The following is an 8,157-nucleotide window of genomic DNA, read 5'->3' on the forward strand; positions in this document are numbered from 1 at the left end:
ATTGCTGAATCATATTCAAGTTGAGTCTGTTGTGAGCCAGTTGACCACAGTTCATATATGTGATGGCTGGAATCGTTTTGTAAGAGCATATATGCAATACTTCAGTGCATCCTCTATGTATGATGGTCTACTAGTTGTAACGTTGCACTATGTTGATCAAGTTGATCGATCTACCATGTCAAAAAGAAAAATAGATCGGTCTACCACCAGTGAACATAAACAAACGTGGATATCTTTGGGTTTGTTTCAGGTCACAGTACCCCATTTGGTGTACAACAACTTGATGGAAAGTATACGTGAAAGTGTGAAACTGATGCTATCTACCCCCTGTCGATCGCCTCTATCATCTCCCCCCAGCAGGGATTTGATTGGATCAGCAGGTTGTTGCAGCATAGGATGATGGTGTGTGCCATGTTGATTGAGACAGCCATTCTCGATCACAGCTCACAGGTGACTCCTGGTCTGGCTTGCAGCCTTGAACTTTGCCATGTTTATGATCCCGTAGTATTTTGGTTAACATGGTCAGTATCCATAGCAGGGACATTGACATGTAGCCTCATCTGTTGGTATCCTCTGAAATTTTTGTGTGCAGGTGATGTTTGACACCTATCTTGATGCTCGCACTCGAAGCGGCAATTGTGTGGTAATGGCTTCGTCCTGCTCGACACCTTCAAGGTAACTGGCCGGATCTTCCAATCTGCCGCGCTTCCCCAATCTTGTTGTGTTGTCGATTGTATGGTGAGATCGATGAATCTTGATTGTGTGGCTGTGAACAGAATTTTAATTAGCATATTCTTGGTGTTATAGTGTGTTACCATTGGCGATTTGTTTTGATGTTATATAATGGTTACCGACTTACCGCCATCCACCACTACGGGAGACACGGGGTGCGCCGACGGCCCCGCACCGTCGGCACAGGGTGAAGCACCGTCGGCACCTTCTCTGCCGACGGTGACCGTCGGCGTCTGCACGTTGGCACAGATCGCGTCGGGGGCGGCGCGCTCACCGTCGGCACAGGACTCCACCGTCGGCACACGCGTACGCCGACGGCTGGGCGGTGGCCATCGGCCGTACCACCGTCGGCGCAGCCGGCTCGCCGTGACCCAGCTCGCCGTTACCGTCCCCTCTGTGCCTGCCGTCCTGTTTTTTCCCAGAAACGACGCGAACGCACGGCATTTCAAACTGGAAAAAATGGCGCGAATCGCAGCAGCTGTGCCGACGGTGTCACCGTCGGCACAGGCCCTGCCATTTGGCACAGCTATGGGCCTGTGCCGACGGTGACAGCTGCTGCCCAGATTTTTTTTATTTCCCTGATTTTGCTCCATTTGCACAGCAATTGCATATAAAATAGCAGTATCATATATGAATTGCACACATATAGCTCACATCACAGATATAGCACAAATATGGCACCAAATCCCAAATTTAGTACAAATATAGCACACAAGCAATACGGTACATATAGTCATCCTACATAGATCATTCTACACATATAGCATGTGTCATGTAGCTAGTACAATGTAGAAACTATGGTGGTGCACCACCCGAGTGACGATCTAGCTCCAGACGATCTAGCTCCGAGTGGGTGAAGTGAGGCCGCTGTATTTCGACGGTGCTCGGGGAGGTAGAACCACGACGAGAGCCACCGGAAGCAGAACCATGCCGAGGTTCGGCAGAAGCACCAGGAGAACAGCGACCGGGGTGCATCGGCGTACCATCAGGAGCGTCGTTCCCGGATTCTCCCAATCCCTACATGTTGGAGGGAGTTAGCAACTTAGCCATGTCACACCAAGTTAGCAACTTAGCCAAGTTAGCAACTTACCGGGGTCAACTGACGCTGACGCTTGTACATGATATAGAACTCCTCCTTGGACGGGAACACCAAGGCGTCGGCCCCCGGATGAGGTGGCTCTGGGAGTGGTTCCTCTCGCACTCCAGTCATCATGAACCGAGTGAAACTCTGCAAGAAACGGGAGAGATAGCTCAGATTCAAACATGGGGACTTATGATGTTTTGCAACCATAGAGATTGAAACTTACCGCCATCTGGTTGCTCGTCCACTGGACATAGGCATCTTTCACAAGGTCATGCTCCTTAATCTTCTCGAGATACTCCTCGTAAGCTACTGCATAGGCCTCCTCGAGCTGAGTCTACAATTTCAGAAATAATGCGTCTCATCAACATAGCCATTCAGGAACAAGAGTCAAAACAGAGGATGAAAGTGTGGATGACTTACATCTACCTCTACCCGAGAATGGCATGTAGTCCGCGAGGAGGTAGCGTAGCTGCCGGAGGGGAGGGTAGCCTTGATCTGCGTGAAGTTCTTCTGAGGCTTGAAACCCCCAGCAAGGCAGGCAGGACGTCCATGCGGCTGGCCGGACCCCGCCAGCATCATCGCCACCTCGTCGACCGGCTCGGTCATAGGGTCCTCCACCTCTGGATGGAGCTTGGCGTACTCCTCGCAGTATCTTTCCTTGCTCTCTTTGGCCTTGCCGTACTACATCTCAAGCGCGGGCCGAGGCTCGTTCGGACGGGGCGTCACCAGCTTCATGTGCGTCCACGCTTCCATCTGACCAAGTTCCCTCCCGAGCTTCTTCCCCTGCATCACAAAACAAATGTTATGCATATCATCGAAAATCAAAAAAATGCATCACAAAACAAATGTTATCCCTAGATCCGAGGCTCGATTTCTGGCGAAACCCTACTTCTGTTGACCGCGCGGTCTACCCCTTTGACTGCATCCCATCGGGGGTCCCCCGGTGGGCATATGCCTCCATTTGAGTTTGGTTAGATCATAGGTACATGTGGTAACAAGGATCGTCCCATATGATCTCAAGGTTCTCTCCGGTTCACCTCCGAGGGAGTTCCCCCAATACATCCAAAATCTGCCTAAGTGTAGAACCCCATGTCCGAGAAGCCGGACACACCTGGGGGGTAGCATTGGATATAAAACCATCTCAAATCACTCTCCGATCCTCGATTTCTGAGAAAACCCTAGACCGGGGTCCCGGCGGGGGATCTATACCGCCCTTATACATATATATAGGTTTCCTGCAAAGGGGTTCACCAAAATAGCAGTGAGAAAGAAATAAACAAAAAAGTGATTGGGATTAATAATTATATGGGTAATAATTATCTCTTTGATGCAAAAAAATGGAAAAACAAAAAATGTGCATAATTGGCTGTGCCGACGGCCTTGTTTGTGCCGTGGGTGACCGTCGGCACAGCAGAAGGGGGACCCAGTATTCAGTCCCTGTGCCGACGGCCGCCGTTGCGCCGTGGGCTACCGTCGGCACAGTGTAGACGGCGCCGTGACAGCCTAACGGCTGGGCCCGCCTGTCTGCGCGTGCACCGACGGCCGTGGCTGTGCCGACGGTGACCTTCGGGCGCCAACTTCCTGTGCCGACGGTCCGGTTTGCGCCGACGGTGACCGTCGGTGTAGAAAGCAGTGTGCCGACGGTGACCGTGCGCCGACGGTCAGCTCCGTCGCCGGTCGACGAGGGCCTCTGTGCCGACGGCCCCGACATTTGGCCGTCGGCACATGGGCTGGCCGTCGGCACATTCCGGCTCTCCCGTAGTGCACTGGGATACAAGTACTAGTACATATATAGACAATAGTATCTAATATACCCATCCTCTACCCGGTTATCATGTGTGAAAGAAGCAAGCATGTGGTCAAGCACCAGCCTTGATATATAACACTATTTGTAATACTTGTGAGTCTAGTTTAATTGTATGATTGAATTCACTCAAATTGTTCATTTTTTCATCTGTGATCTCAATGACCCCCAAAAGCATAGGTCACTATAGTTTTGTCAACACAATTATTATCCCCACCTCTGATGTACTGCCAAAATTGAGAATTAAGGGATTTAGATTTGGACCATCCCGCCATCAATGAGAGCCATCTACCTGATGAGAGTAAATATGGGGGCAGACAAGCGGTGTGCACTGATAGAGGAGGAATTCGAGGCGTATCCGGAAGAATAGAAATTGAAGCGTCCAGCAATCATTTAATTGGATTTAATGACTACCTATGAAACATGACACATGCAGTTTTTTTCGTTTGACCAGGAATACGTTCCAGGTCAGCGATCCGTGGTTACACATTCTCTGCCGTCCATCATCTCTGTCAAACAGCGAAACGAACGGAGATGAGATATCCACCAGAACAAGGTGGGTTAAAAATATAGCAGGAGAGAGGGAAAAGAATGGCGCCTAATTTCAAGATTTGAGCGAAAACTCCTCCACCTTAGCCTCCTCTGTTCTATAAATACGGGTATGGGTGTATCCAACGCGTGCGTCGCGTGTGACTTAGACTTTGACTCTTGCTCGGAGAGGAGAGGAGAGGAGAGGAGAGGTCGATCTAATGGTTCGCTCCGCTCTCGTCGCCGGGTCATCTCGTCTGATTTTATACCGCAATGCGGTGCACACCGGACATGCATCCAAATTCTCGTACTCACCGCGGTAGAGGATGCAATCATTAATGCATGCATGTATCTTTTGCACATCTAATCCTAGAGGGCAGACAATCTTCTTCGCTTCGTACGTACTGGCGGGCAATTCGTTACCCCTTGGAAGCTTCCTCTTAATTATTGTCAGCAACTTTCCAAATCCCGAGTCAGTGTGCTGCCTAGCTTTTTATGGCCATCTTCGCAAGTTGGGTATAATATTTTGTTGTGATCTTCTATCATCTTGTCGAAGGTCAACATTTCCTTTCCAGTTTCACATTCTCTCCTTGCATCAGCAATGGCCCGACCAAGATCATCATCAGCAGGCTCATCTGGTGCCTCTTGATCTTCTGCTTCATTGTCTTCATTGCCTTCTGCAGTGTCATCGTATTTAGGGAAATTGGGATAACCGTCATCATCCTCTCCCTCTTCTTCATTGTCTTCCATCATAACCCCTCTTTCTCCGTGCTTGGTCCAACAATAGTAACTGGGCATGAAACCGTCCCGCAGAAGGTGGTCGTGAATGGTACTCGAGTGAGCATAATTTACGGTATTCTTACAGTTAACACATGGACAATACATGAGGCCACCATGTTTGTTTGCCTTAACCACGGTCATAAAATTACGCAGTCCCGAAGTGAACTCGCCAAAGCGTCGGTCAATGTACATCCATTGCCGATTCATCTGCATGATATAATTAAGCTTATCAAAAACCATTACAGAACATCACGCTGTATATATACACATGCATTTTATCAATTACAGATGAAAGGATAAAGTTGTTAACCTCGATGGAGAAGAAAAAAGCAAGTTAAGTGTGACTTAATTTGTGTGAACTCAAGTGGCAAAACCTCTTAAGCATTTCATCGAACACCTCTTGTGCATGTGAAGAGAGCAAATCAATACACCCCTCTTGTGAGAAGAAAGTGAAAAAATGGCTAAGTGTGGCTCACACTTGGGCAGGGGCAAGGTTATATAGGCAGATTGGGGACTTTGTCCCTGTTTGTAATACAAACCGGGTCCAAAGGGTGGGCCTATGGTCCCGATTTGTGCTACAAACCGGGACTAAAGGTTCCCGAGGCCTGACACGTGCCGTGTCAGGCCTCGGGAACCTTTAGTCCCGGTTTGTAGCACGGACCATAGGCCGCTAACGGACAGGCGCCAGCGAGTGGGGTCACCCAGCGCGAAACGAACCGGGACCAATGCCCCCCATTGATGCTGGTTTGGTTCAGAACTGGGACATTTGCTCCCAGGGGCTTCGGACCAAAGACCTCTTCTCCACTAGTGTGTAGTGTATAAAGTTAGGATACTAACCGGCAGCATGTATAGCAATGCATGTACCATTTTAAAAGTGGATATATATACCTCATTTATTATTTGAATACACCAGTACACGATTTCGTTGAAATTCATAGTTGTTATTACGATACACGAACATCTGCTAATTAAATCCAAAATCCATATGACTAATATGCTTTTGATTGTCGAGAAATCCTGAATTTTCTAAAACCGATCCAAAGCAAGAGTTGAGCACAAAAATTACGGAAACCAAAAAAATCAATGCTTCAAAACCTAGAGGGATGGGGGAACCGTGGCACAAAGTTGTGAAGCATATAACCATATATATATAATCAAGTATCGCAACACAAAAATGTCCAAAGGAAACTTTTTTTTTTTGCATTTGGATATATGAAGCGAGCGAACTAACTTCAGAATTATTACATAGAAGTTCAACTTGTTGCTTACGAAACCTGAGGTCTTATACATTGTTTGTTTTCATGTCAATCTAAACATAACATGTATAAATCTTGAATAACTGGAAAGCCTCACAAAGGACAGAACAAAATCAATGTGATTATACTTGAGAAACCTTTAAGCTTTAGGAGCGTTGTGTATCGAATCATGATTTATAAAACATACATATATGATCAATACAACTGACTACCTCGTAAAAAAATCGATTACCTAGAAACATAGACAACTAAATTTACGTAAAAATTCAAACATAAGTTAGCAACATGACAATTAATATCTTACTTACATTAGACTAAGCAAACCTATTTTTCTATCCCGGAGGTTCACATGCCTAAGTATCATTTGGAAATTCTATACAGTTCATTGAGAATTATTATTCTTTTGTACGATTACCATGAACATTTTTCAAGTTATTTGTAAGCAGTACCTTGACCTTTATTGTTTCTAGCCAAACTTTTACGAACGCAATCTTTGGCCAAAACTATACATTTCCTAATATTTAATTCTTGATGATATGGGTAGTTCATACTTATGCATGAAGAGTTTACTCAACATATGTCATGTTCAATATTATGTTAATATATTCCTAAAATTTTAACGAATGATAGTAACTGGTAGTTTATTTGTAGAAACTTTCATGCAAAATATTTAGTTTCCTGCAAAGCTCTCAACATTTCTAGAACCTCCGACATATGGATTGCATACGTCCAAACATGGATTGGCAGTTGTCCTTCTATATGTAGCATTTCTAAATCATCACTAGTAAGTGCATAAGTCACATCTTATCAGCCACTATATAAGATCATAGGATATAATAGGTCATCATGCACTAGTAAGGAAAAGCTCATCTGTGGCGTACCTAGATGTATATTCTGTGGCGCATGGGCGGTGCGCCACAGAATCATCGCCATTAAAATAAGGATTTGGTGGCGCACAGGACAATGCGTCACAGAATTAAGACATTCTACGACGCACTTATTCCTCGGTGTGTCATAGAAATAGGTGCACCACAGAATTAGTTTTAGGTGCGCCACAGAATTAGTCACTTGTATACACGATTTTGTACTGCTTGCTATACACATACAGGTTATATACAACAATATATAAATATTACACAGGTTATATACATCAGTATACAGATATAATATAAATCGAATGTACATAGCACATATATAATATAAACATCATCATCACATTACTTAGAGCCTGATCAAGATACACATATAGTCTCGATTCATAATTTTTTTTTACATACAAGTCTTAATTCATAGAAAGTTCATCATCTCGAGATGCAAATAGATGAGAGTCATTATGAAGCATCATCGTGATGAAAGTGGTCTTCATCCGGTTCCTCCTCTGCCCCCTCTTCTCTCCCGACAGGCTCGCTTGCACCACTCTCGAGTGTGTAGAAAATGGAAGAAAGATCAAATTAAACGAAGAAGGTCAACACAAATAAGAGCCAACTAGGATCAAATAAATAAATGCCTCATACATTATTGGTCAAAAAAATATTAACATTCAAAGATGGTGTAAGTGAGACCAAATCAGATACACAAGAAATTGATATTTTTACTATCTTATCAGACTCATTTACGCCACCCAAGATCAGTGACGGACTTACAGGGTATGCCGCGCCCTGCGGCCCAGCCAAGCAACCGTGCGATCGTCTTACTCAGCTGGCCGGATTAGTCAAGCTGAGCTCAGCTAAGCATGCAACGGCCGTGCATGTTTCGCTCACGGACTAGCGGACTGCATTAGCTTTGGTAGTAGTTAAGTGATCATCCTTTAATTGCTGCACATTAAGGTTAGCGATGGCCATGCATGCACCATGCATGTAGTATTTTGGTAATAGACTTATCTGATTAGGCATGATTACTAATAAAATAAAATTTCTAGCTATTGTATGAAACGACTCTACACTGCGTTCTAGTAGTATATATATTTGGGTTAG

This window comes from Lolium perenne, chromosome 1 (assembly GCF_019359855.2).
Source record: "Lolium perenne isolate Kyuss_39 chromosome 1, Kyuss_2.0, whole genome shotgun sequence".
Classification (NCBI taxonomy): domain Eukaryota; kingdom Viridiplantae; phylum Streptophyta; class Magnoliopsida; order Poales; family Poaceae; genus Lolium; species Lolium perenne.